Source organism: Paramormyrops kingsleyae, chromosome 14 (assembly GCF_048594095.1).
Source record: "Paramormyrops kingsleyae isolate MSU_618 chromosome 14, PKINGS_0.4, whole genome shotgun sequence".
In the NCBI taxonomy this organism is placed as follows: Eukaryota; Metazoa; Chordata; class Actinopteri; order Osteoglossiformes; family Mormyridae; genus Paramormyrops; species Paramormyrops kingsleyae.
Genome location: NC_132810.1, coordinates 18,128,316 through 18,140,049, shown reverse-complemented (window position 1 = coordinate 18,140,049; position 11,734 = coordinate 18,128,316).

The following is an 11,734-nucleotide window of genomic DNA, read 5'->3' as shown; positions in this document are numbered from 1 at the left end:
AGTTGTGTGTGTGTGTATGTGTGCATGTATATGTGCGTGTGTCTGTAGCTGTGTGTGTGTGTGTGTGTGTGCATAGAGGGGATCCTCCGTTCTTCCTGTCTCCCCACTCTGGCATCCTATGTTAAATTAATTGCAGAAACAAAAGCATTCATATTTACCCTTGCATGTCAAGGATTACTCGTTCCATTGAGCGTCCCCCCCCCCCCCCAGTCGTCTGCTTATCACTTTCCCCGCTCTTTAATCTCTTTCTTGTTTCTGCTCAATGGCTTCCTCTCACACACACCCCCCACCCCCCCCCCCAGCAAGCGCACCCCTTTCTCTCCCTCTATTTTTTAACACTTACAAACCTGAAAGGCGGCCTATCCTGAGCCACCTGGAAGCCCCAGTCAGGCCTTCTGTGCGGCCTGGATCCCCGCCAGTGGCCAGCTGTAGCATTGTGCCAGCCGCTCCCAGTTAATTCCATGCATGGCGATTGTGCAGACTCTGTTTACAGCCACCTCCTACTCCTCCTGGGTCCCTCTCCAATTGTCCTGGGCCTCCCTTGTTTAATACTGTTTTGCAAGTTATTAAGCCCTGGAAGTCCATTAATCACAGTTCATGGCTTGTGTGAGGCCCACACAACGCCAGGAAGGTGGGGGGGATGGAAGGGCACGCTCTCCCCCCTCAATGAGCTTAGACGGTGGTCCATTCAGATCCCTAACGAGATCATTACCGCTAACTAAATACAAACCTGACCCCGTGACCCGATGGGAAATTGCGTAGGCCCCCGGTGCGAAACATTAATATGCCACCCAGCCCCCCTCTTGTTGCTTGCACCGCTGCACAACAACTGCCCCCCCCCCTACCCACCCCACACATACAAACACACACTCACACACCCCCCACACACAGCCACCACCCCTTCATCAATAGACAGAAAATTAACCTGTCATCAAAAGGGCCCTAATCACTGCTCTGATTGTGGTAAACCAAGCCTGACAGACATTTCACTGAGGTTTCAATGGCCACACCAGTGCCACCCCATAGCTGACGACCTATACCGGGCCTCCAGCCAATGAACAGCCAGAAAAAAAAGACTGGGCTTTTCAGATTATGTGACACACTGTGTCCACTTTTCTGGGACCACCTGCTAAGCTCATTTTAATACAACACCAGTTCAGCCTCTCCCCCCCCCCCCTCATTCTGTCTAATTCTGCCTCTCAAGCCAAACTCCCACCATGAATTCTGTATAATCCATTGACCCCAGTGGAACATTCCTGGTTAGCACTCCTCGGAAGAGGCTGGATTTGGGGGGATTACATGCTTCAAGTTCTGTCTGGTGGCACCTGCAATGAAGGATGCTGGGAAACAATTATGGCGGCTGCATCAGCAGGCAGAGGAGACTCCCCCCCCCCCCCCATCCCACCCCACCAACCTTTTGCTCTCCAACAGATCATTAGCAATATCCTCCTTAATCTTACCTGAGCTTTGCTCTTTGTCTCGGCCGGACTGGGTCGTCCGGACCCGCCCGTCATACAGTAATGATGATGTTTAACACTGTCTGCATCTGCGTTTGCAGGGGGCTGGGGGGGGGGGGAGGCTTGGGTGGGGGGTACAGAGCCTGAGGTCTGAGTGTTGTTGCCCCTTAGCTTGTGCTAAGATGTCACTTTCAACATTTCAAGGGCTTCCACTTCAGAAGATGGAGCTTAGCTAGTGCAAAGAAGGGGTGGGGTAGAGCTGGGTGGAGCAGTGTCTGGAAATCGGAGCTCAGGTCTAAACAAACAGAAACGTTAAATCTCATTATGCATCTCCCCTCACCAGCCCGCAAAACCAGGGCTTCCAAAATGAAGATTGTCAGACAATTCCTTAACGCATTTTCTCTTGCAGAACTCTTGCAGTTTTGAAAGTGTGTGTGTGTGTGTGTGTGTGTGTCTGTAGCCGAATTAAGAATATTTAAATTGTGCTTGATATATATTCACAAACATTGCTGATTAGCAGGGATGTCATTTGTTTAATGTACCAAGAGCTTTGCTCTCCCCTGAAATTGCTGAGATACTCATCCTTTGATTACACTTTTTAAACATTTTAAACCGATATCTGCATACACATACACTGAAAAGCTATTTTGTGACCAGAGACATTAAAATGGTCCACAGGCTAGTGTTGTTAGTCTTGAGAAACCGTTTGACCAACATCAGACAAATCAAATAAATGAGCAATGAACATCACACATCATGTAGACTCAAAAGTTATGAAGGACTTCCATCTCATCAAAGATACTTTTCACGTCTTTAGCCGTTTTTTTTCGTAGTAGTAAAATAAATCTCAAGTTCATTGTAATAGTGGCCTTAGCAAATGATAACATGCAGTAACCTTTGGCAAGTATGAAGCTCGCGGCAGACTATCATAACGTCAGGATCTCGTGCACACGTGCGACCCGGTAGTAAATGCGAAAAGAAGAGAATCTGTTCTCATTGAATCTGTTAATAATAGGAATGTCATTCTGTACCGACGAGCGTCCTTTACCCTAATTTTATGTTCCGTTCAGTGTGCTTTTTTACCCTCATCTTATTCATCCTTGCGGTGAAAACGATGTGACTCCGACTGTTAATATTTTCCAGCAGTAAAAAAAAAAAAAACAAAATGGAAAAAATACATCATCCGCCTCTAAAAAAAAAAGCACTATGCTCGTCTCCGTGTCTCGGTTAAGAGGGCGGCTTTTGTTTTCCGTTCACAGATAATGAGGGCCGAGCGAAGTAAATAAATACACAGAGAATAAAATGAAAACACAAGTATGCCTGTACGCGGTGGCCTCTCTGCATGGAGTGTCAGCTCAAAGGCGCGTCGATTGCCGCGTTTTACTGACCGCAGGTAAATTCACAGCGCTGATCTGTGTCATAATATTAACCTGGCCCGGGGACACATCCACTCGGTATCACAGATCGGTATCTGTGTACAAAAACACGCTGAGTGTTAGGCGTTTAAGGACGCAATAATTAATTCCCTCTGAAGTACTTTGATGTAATTTGCTCAGATCACTAAACCTCAAATTCCTCTCATATGTACAAATAAACACACTCGTAACAAAGAGATAAAGAAAACAATAAGCAATAAAAAAAACGTGTTGTGAAAGCTTGCCGAGCGGAGTAGCTGAAGAATGCTTTTTGTGGCCATCAAGGTTAATTATCTACACAATGGTGAAGCTAAATGCTGTTCATCTCATGCTTCTGTTTTTGTTGTCTCTAGAACATAAAAACGATCGCTCGTTTGATTCAAGCGGCCGATTACAAAATTAATATTTGACCGCTACTTAAAAGAAACAATTCTGAGGTGAAGGGCTTCAGACAAAAAAAAAGCAACTATTTAGCAGCAAAACAAATATGACCAACGCAAACTGTGTGGTGAGGGCAAGAATTTCTTTGTACCTATGGGGAGCAGGCATTGGATGGAGTTTATCTGAAGACCGATGTGAACCGTTGTTGTGCATGAAGGACAAGGAGCTCAGTCCATATATCTCTTCAACGCCACTGTTTAACCTGGGTCCAGAGGACAGGGAGGGAGCACAGAGCCATGTATAGGGTAATGAGGTGAACCAGACAGGTGTAAGAGAAAGAGTCACACCCCTTGCTCAGGCAGTACTTTGATATCCACGGCATGTTTATTCAGGTGGTCCGGAGCAGGCAGTATGGCTCCCTAGGGCATATTGTATTCAGGACATCTGCTTGTTTTACCTGCCTTTATCATCCTCTCACCTCTCCCCGAAGCCCACCAGGGCAACACGATCCAGCTGGAGCAGAGGGTGAGGTGAACCAGGGTAATCAGAGCGATCCTGACGACTGCTGCTCTCCAGGTGAGTGTATCTCTCTATTCGAGGGCTAAATCAACCGTAAATGATGGAGTGTTTGTCTTCCAGAGCCCCCCGCTCTTCGCCCCCTCCCATCCGCCCCAGCTCCTCAGAGTAGACTTGCCGACGCAAAGAGTTCATTTAACGCCGGCGGTTGTCAACAAAGGCTTGGAGACGGCTGATGGAAAAGAGGTTAGCTCTTCCAGAAAATGGCCCTCATGCTCTGATTGTCTTTTGGCCTCAATTGGCACCCGAGAAAAAAATAAGGGGGCGGAGAGGTGTAACATGGGAGCCAATGTACCTAGCACCAATTAGTCAGGGGCCCTGTTTACACACACGCACCGAGAGTCACCTGTGATGCTCACTTAGCTACCTGTGTCCCCCCCCCCCCCCCCCCCCCGTTCCTGCCACCCCCGTGTGCTCACTCTCCTTCTTTATGCCGGGTGATTAATTTGACAGAGCTGAGATAGTTCAACCCTTTATTCGGTTAAACTTAAACAAAAAGACAAGGCTCTCAAAAGATTACAGCAGCGCATTAGTGACGGAATGAACCATGAAATTGCTTTTCCCCACCTGCGGTTCGGTTTTCCAACTCTGCGGTGGACGCAGCCAGCCACTCGCGACGGGGGGAAGAGACATTAGTGTTACATCGTTGGCGGATAACAAAACAGCCTGGTGGGGTTGGGCCAGGGAGGCGGGGCTTATTTTGCACGGGGTCAGCTGACTAACTCGCCCCGGCGATGGCGTGACTGCACCCGGCCGTTGAACTGTTGCTAAGCGTGGTTTACGGATAATGGATGTGAGGCTGTATCCAGGTAGGGTACGCCAGTGTGGGACGTAAAGCACTGACCAGTCCGATTATGACCCAGTCTTGAGGTTGTTCTCGTAGAACACCGTGAAATATGCGGACATTTTTAAGTTACATTTTTCAAGTTACATTTAAATCAAGCCATATATTCAGGCTACATTCTATACATGCATAAAGGTAAAATTCCAAGTTCCTTTTCACCTTTTAAAATTTAATAGCATGAGGACAGCGATGCGTTTCATGCAAATCCAAGGGTGAGAAGCCATTGAAATTCTAGGCTCTTTATATGGGCACGGGCAAGATTCCATGGATTCTTCCAGTTTCTTGTTCCCCTCGAAGGTGCCGCACGGCACCAAGGTCCCCTTTGAAAACAAACATAATGTTGTATCCCTCCCTTACTTTTCTTTGCACACTGTCACCTGCCTTGGATGCCCCAAGATAGGAGTGTGAAAAAAAATTATCGCGGACGCCTGCTGTGGATGTGAGGGCAAAAACGGCAGCCGGCTCCAGAAGAGGGGACACGGGAAAGGGCGTCCGCTCTGCAGACAACCTTCACCCCCCCTTTGTGTCCGGAATGATCCCGCCATACTAGGGAAAGGAGCTCATGTATTACAAGGTCATCCAGCTCACAGAGGGGGTGGGGGCTGTGGGGTTGGGGAGCGCGCCAAAGATCCTCTTTATGGTCGCGTAAAATCAATAGCAATTACCACGGTAACAAGACGAACCTGAGGAGGACTGACCGTGCTGCTACTGACCCTGGCACTATCCCCGCTTCCGAGACAGTGGGGGTGAAGGAGATCCTATTGGCCACAGTGCCTCTGTTTTGGCAAAGCCAGCCAATTAATTAAAGCACAGCGGAGACCCCGACTCTCACGCCAGCGTTAGCAGTGCAGCGAGCCCAACGTTTGCCTTCTCCAACGTAAAATACTTTGTTGCCATCCTCTAAGTGTTTTTTTTAACATTGTTGTCATCATTATAGCGTGATTATTCCAAATGATTTACCCCTCGATTGGGTGAAAAGGATCTTTATTAACTGTATTTATTAAAAGAAAAAAACAAATTAAAAAAACAGTGTTGTGGAGGGTTTATCAAGCGGGGATTCAGAGAGGCTTCCTGTCTGCGATTTGCAGCTTTTTTCTGTCCTGCCTTTTATTTGATTGACACTGGCTTCTCGGCAGAGGGGTAGGGGACGGACGTTTAAATGCGTCTCCCCGTTCAGCGGGCAGAAGCAGGCATCCCGATTCCCAGCAGGAAGTTAATAGACTCTGCCAGAATTGACCCCCCCGTGGTTCAGGGGCCACAGAGTCAGGACCCTGTGTACTTCACGCACATTAAGGATCGCATGGCGCAATTTCACACTGCTGGGTCAGGATGGGGAGGGGAGAGTACAAAGCAGGGTCTGCCATTGAGGGCCGTGGCCTGTATGGAGAATGAAGGGTCAAGGTCGATTTCTACGGCCTGGCCTGTTAATTTTTCCCTGGTTCAGTGTTAAGAGCTAGCTGGGGTTTGTATACAAACAAACCACACTCACACTATATATAAATACATAAACATTATTGCCGCACTGAATTTTCCAGTGCAGCACTTCAGGGTTCAAGGAATTTCACTGTCATTTTCCTGCGGTACTTCAGAGTAATTTTTTTCTCCGTTTTTTTGTGCGACTGTCTTCGTATGGCTCGCAGTATGGCAGGCTGAATTGTGTGTTATTACCCAGCTGGAGACAATATCATTACCACATATTTTCCGTCGAGGGTCTGCAAAGAACGTAGCCGTCTGAGGCCCCGGCGATCTGACAGCCTCACGCCGTGCCTGTGAATTACCCACCTCCTCCGGCAGGAAGCTGGCTGCACTGATACCGAGGCCAGCAAGGAGAAACGGTAGGAGCGGCGACGTGGATTCCCGGCGGTACATGGCCATGCGAGCCCATGCCTGCTGGGCTGCTCTCGCTGTCTAGGGGCAGCGTTTCCGCTCCACGTTTAGAGAGTTCTTGTTCATAGTCATTTTACTTTAGTCCATAATAAAGCTTTAATGTTTAAAGTTATGTTAGCGCTGGTATAATTTTAGATCTAGTTTCATACTTCACTCCATCCATCCATCCATCCATCCATCCATTCATTCATCCTCCCATCCTGACCCAGCAGTGTGAAATTGCACCATGCGATCCTTAATGTGCGTGAAGTACCTTAACAATATAAAATGAAAATAATGCAAATTTCGCGAATTTGAAGTGTTGAAATTGTTTATACCAGGAAAGCCATTTGCTGCAGAGGTGCCAGTACTTCAGAAATGGATTTACTGATGTCTTGACATATTTACTTATGCTTGCATTATGGGTTCTGGGGATGTTTTTGACCATCTCTAAATAACCAATCAGCAAAAATCCAGTTCAGCCTCCCCCTGCCTTTCAGTTCCTTTAGTCCCAGTTTTCTGTGTTCATTCTAGTCCCTTCAGCAGACTAAAGTCAAGACATAACGTACCGACATCTAGACCAAGAGTACGCTCGCTTTAAGATGCTGCTTCCCAATGAGCAACAATTTGTTCTTAATTAGAACAAACATCATCCCACCGTGAAAAAAATAACATCTGCATATAGCTTCTTTTTTAGCTCATGTGAAGTAAACTATTCATGCGAATGAGCAGCACACGTCGATGAGGGAGCGTCCCGCCCGTAGCATCAGGCAGGACGGAGGCTCAGCCTCACGCTAAAACTTACACCTGCGTCTCAGATCATTCTCACGAAAACAACGCATCGCCGAGGGCATCCAGACGTGAATCGGGAGGCTAGACGGCTGCACAAAACTCACCCAGATATACAATTTAAATATCCAAGGCAACTGAAACAGAGAAACTACAGAGGAGACACCGTTCATGATGCAAAGAACTTCAGTTATTATCACGCTGCTCAAAAATGACGTTCAAGACAGAAGGAGATTCTCACCAAGTTCAGGATGAGTAACAGGGGCCCACCTGGGATTCCAGCTCCTTCCACAGATACATGTATTAGGTGAATTTGTGATTGCATGGCAGCTTCTCCAGGGTGGATGTACTCCTATTCACTAGTGGCCAAAATTGTTCGAACACTTCCAGTTTTTAGAGATCGCAGAACTTTATTCAGCTGTTGCTCCGGTTACTTATTTAGCCGTCCAATGTATGATATTTGTAAAATGTTTTGATTGTTTATAAACATTACCACCAATATTCCTGTAGTAACTTTTAAAGATAGGTGTTCCCACAATTTTGGCCACTAGTGAATATGCTACATCTTACCAAAAAGAGGCAATTTAATCATTCAGAAATTCACGCTGCTATATATTTTGGTGCCGGTGCTAATCACCTCCAGGGCCCATCGGTGCACAGCGCCGTCTTGCATCCCCACGATACTTTCGCTGTTGCACAGATAGCGATCCAATTAAAACAGGATTTGAGACAGATAATAACAAATTAGCGTTTTCTTTTCAAGGCGATACGATGATGGGAAACACTCTAAATTGATTCCCATTACCTCCTCGCTCAATTTTTTTTAAATTCATGATGAAGTGATAAGACATTAAAAGTGGGTATCTTATCGTGACATACTAAGAAATTATTATACGACAACGTGTTTTATGCCGTGCTTCTTTTCACGGGGTCACTCATGCGCCGTTATCGTTTCGCTCCGTCTTCATATCACCTTCCTCCGTGAGGTCGGCACTTCTGCGACCAGCTACTAAGGGGTGGTGGGGGGGGGGGGGGTCTGAAAGGTAAACACGCGTCATTAGGCCTTTTTGAAAAAATGGAGCCCCGCCCACCAGGGTGTTGAAAACAAACAGAGCCGGAGTCACAGTGGCGGAGCCCTTTTGACTTTTCGTTTTACGTGCGAGGTCCAAGCCCCGCAGCGGACGTCGTCTGTCTGTCTTCCCAGACTGGTTCATTTCACAGCGTTGCTCAACGCCGTTTCCCCCCACTGCTCATTTGAACAGATAAAAAAAAAAAATGGAATGAGATTTTGGGAAATGATTCTAAGCCGTTTCCCACTAAAGACAGATATAATGACTACAGGCAGTTGGGTGGATTATATTATCAGTGGCGCTGGGAGAAAGAAAGACCAGCATGGTAAATATTATTTGAGAAATATCCAACACTTACCTTGATAACATTATCTTTTGATCAGTAAATAATTTAATAGGAATTGTTTTTGCAAAAATGCCTTTAAATCCGAGGGGAATAATATTCTGAAGAACATGGAGCTGTTTATCAACCCAACGGCAGAAGCCTCCTTTTCCCATCTCTCTAGGTAATTGTATAATGCAGCCTCAACAGCACTGAGAAAAGTTGACATACTCAAACCCATGAAAGATTAAAAATCATTTGCTGGGGGGTAAAGCTACCATGTATGTTCTTGGCCTGAGAAAAAAAAAAAAGCAGTAAGTGCAGTGTTGAGCAGTCTAATCTGGACTTTTTGAGATAAGATGGAGCGGGAGATCAATATGTGCCCAGTCGTGGCTGCTTCCGGGGCCCCCGCTTTTCAGTGAGTACCGTGGTGAAGCAGGCACTTGCCCGTCCCGGCGGCCCGGTCGCCATCCTCTCCGCCTTCTGCCGGCGTGCTAAATGGCTATTTAGCACACGTGCGGGAGACAAGAGCCAGGGACCAGTGGTGGGGCTGAGCGTTGGCATGTTATTCACATGGACGATAAAGCCTCACATAAATTTACCACTTTTTTTTTATTGGATATGGCGTCACCCCGCACCCGTGGAAGAGCAACATGGGGCAGAAACGTAATCGACATTCTGCGGTTTCATGAAGCGGGTAGTGTGATAAATTAAAATGCATCAGGAGTGTGAGAAAGCTGTGCTGGAAGAACCATAGACTTTCCTTGGGCTTTCAGTGACATCGAAACAACTCTACTGTACTCTGATTGGAGGGTGATGCTATAATAATATTAATACTATTAATACTAATGTTAGCAATAATAATAATATTACTATAATGATAATGATACTAATACTACAGATTCCGTTAATAATAATAGCAACAGTAATAATCAGTATGTTTGACGAACAAAAAATGAAATGTGGATTTACAATAATATCGGCCATTGAGAATAGCAGTAATCTGTAGCTAGCTGTCTGGTTGTATCTTTTGCAATCCCTAAACCGCAGTCCTGTTTATGTCTCTTTCATCCTGGCCTTTGCTGACTTTTCCAAATGAACTGCGGTCCATGTTTCCATGCCTGCATGTCTGAAGCTCCGGAATGAAGTGCGACCGACTTTGACGCCGATCGGCGATGCGGCCTTATGTTTTAAGGAGATAATCTCCCAGGCATCCTCACCCCCAATAGAGGGGCCACAACAACCGCCCCCCCCCAAAAAAAACCCCCATTTCGACAGCTGCTCCTTGCTGAGAGTCACACGGCCTATCCCTTCATATTCCATATATTGCGTATTTGGTCTAAAAAAAAAAAACAGGTCATTGTTCTGATTTGTCTTTGTGGGGCGTGGGGGTTGGGGGGGTGTGGAGGGACTGCAATTTTGGTGACTGAAAAGCCCCTCGCCAAGTCTTCTGTGAGGCGCGGCCTTTAACGACGGCCCAAGAAAAAAGAGCAGCAAATAAACAGACATTTGTGTCGTTTATATACAGCGGGCAGCGAGGGAGAGAAGAGGCGGGGGTGGGGGGGGGCGGGGGGGACGTGACTGCAGACCCCGCTGAGATCTACCAATCACACCATTCAGAGTCAGCTGCCACACAGCTTACATTGTCAGCGCCCCGTTTAAAGAAAACCGCGCACAGCTTCAAAGATCTTTTCAAAGCCCTAATCCTAATGGGTCGTGGTTTGTTATGTCACATCAAACAGGGAAGTATAGGTAAAGGGGAATAATGTCGCAGAACTGGTACGGATTCTTAAGGGGAAGATTGGCAGAGGATTTGTGGTGGCGGGCAGGACAAAAACACCCTGAAATATCAGCCGGCAAAATGCCTGCTGTAATAGATATGAAATGGCCCTTCTCCACACCTTGAAAAGCTGACATTTCTTGAAAGTTTGTCACGAGGAGTTCCTTTATTCGCCCTCGCCTATCAATTTTTGTACCGTCGCCTTGCCCAGAGTGGAAATTCGCAAACGTCATTCTCAGAGGTTTAACCGCGGTGGGGATTGGGAGTGGAAAAATTTGGGATTTCAGGAAAAACCGCGGGACGGGGCATTTTTAATTGTAGACAACACCCTTTGCAGGAGCAGTGTCCAGAAATGCTGAGGCAGAAATAAAAGAATCTGCCAGCGCTGCCACGTCAAATATATACTGTTGACGATAAACCTTAAGCCAAACTTTGGCATGGGCTGGGAGGCAAAATGAGATCTTTCAGCCTCTTCATGGAGTTTAAATCTAAAGACTTGGCTGAAGTACTGAACGTTGTTAATGCTATAAGTGAGAAGTTGAACACGGTAGGTTCTAGAAATATGCGGAACCTATTCTGTGATGCAAAAGAGTAGCTCTTAAGACTGGGCCAGTGCGGTATTAACTGTAGCGACGGTCCCCACCTTTTCTGGATGTGCGCCGTCTGTCTGCCAGCAGAGCTGGAACATTCATTAGTAATATTCTACATTTCTGCAAATGTACCATCCTGGGTGCTTGGCACATAACCTTAAATGTAATTGATTTTTTGTGCAGAATTAGCTACGCTTTGGGCTCCAACAGAAGCCCACAAAGAGTCTCCTGAACTTAAACCAGCAGAGTGGCGCTTTCCGTGACCTCGGGATGGGCTGTAATTGCATGAAACACCATATTTACATCCAACTCCAAACCACAGATATAGGCCTAAAATAATTTAAGCAAAAGTCAAATGTGGCCGTTATTAATTTTGTATTTAATTAGTTCTCAAAGAGATCTTTTGCTCCCTTTTTAATGACATTCTCACAATCTGCATTAACCAAAAAAATCCTATAACACCCAGATGTAATAACACTTTGTGCGGGCGGCTATTACGCTGGTCACATGACGTGCCACAGAGCCCCGCTGTCCCTGTCCACACTCAGCAATCGTACAGATGAACAGCCTCAGCTATGGGCCCCACCTTGTCAGAAATGCTAATTAAATGATCAAGTTTCTAAAAAGGATGAGTGAATTAAATA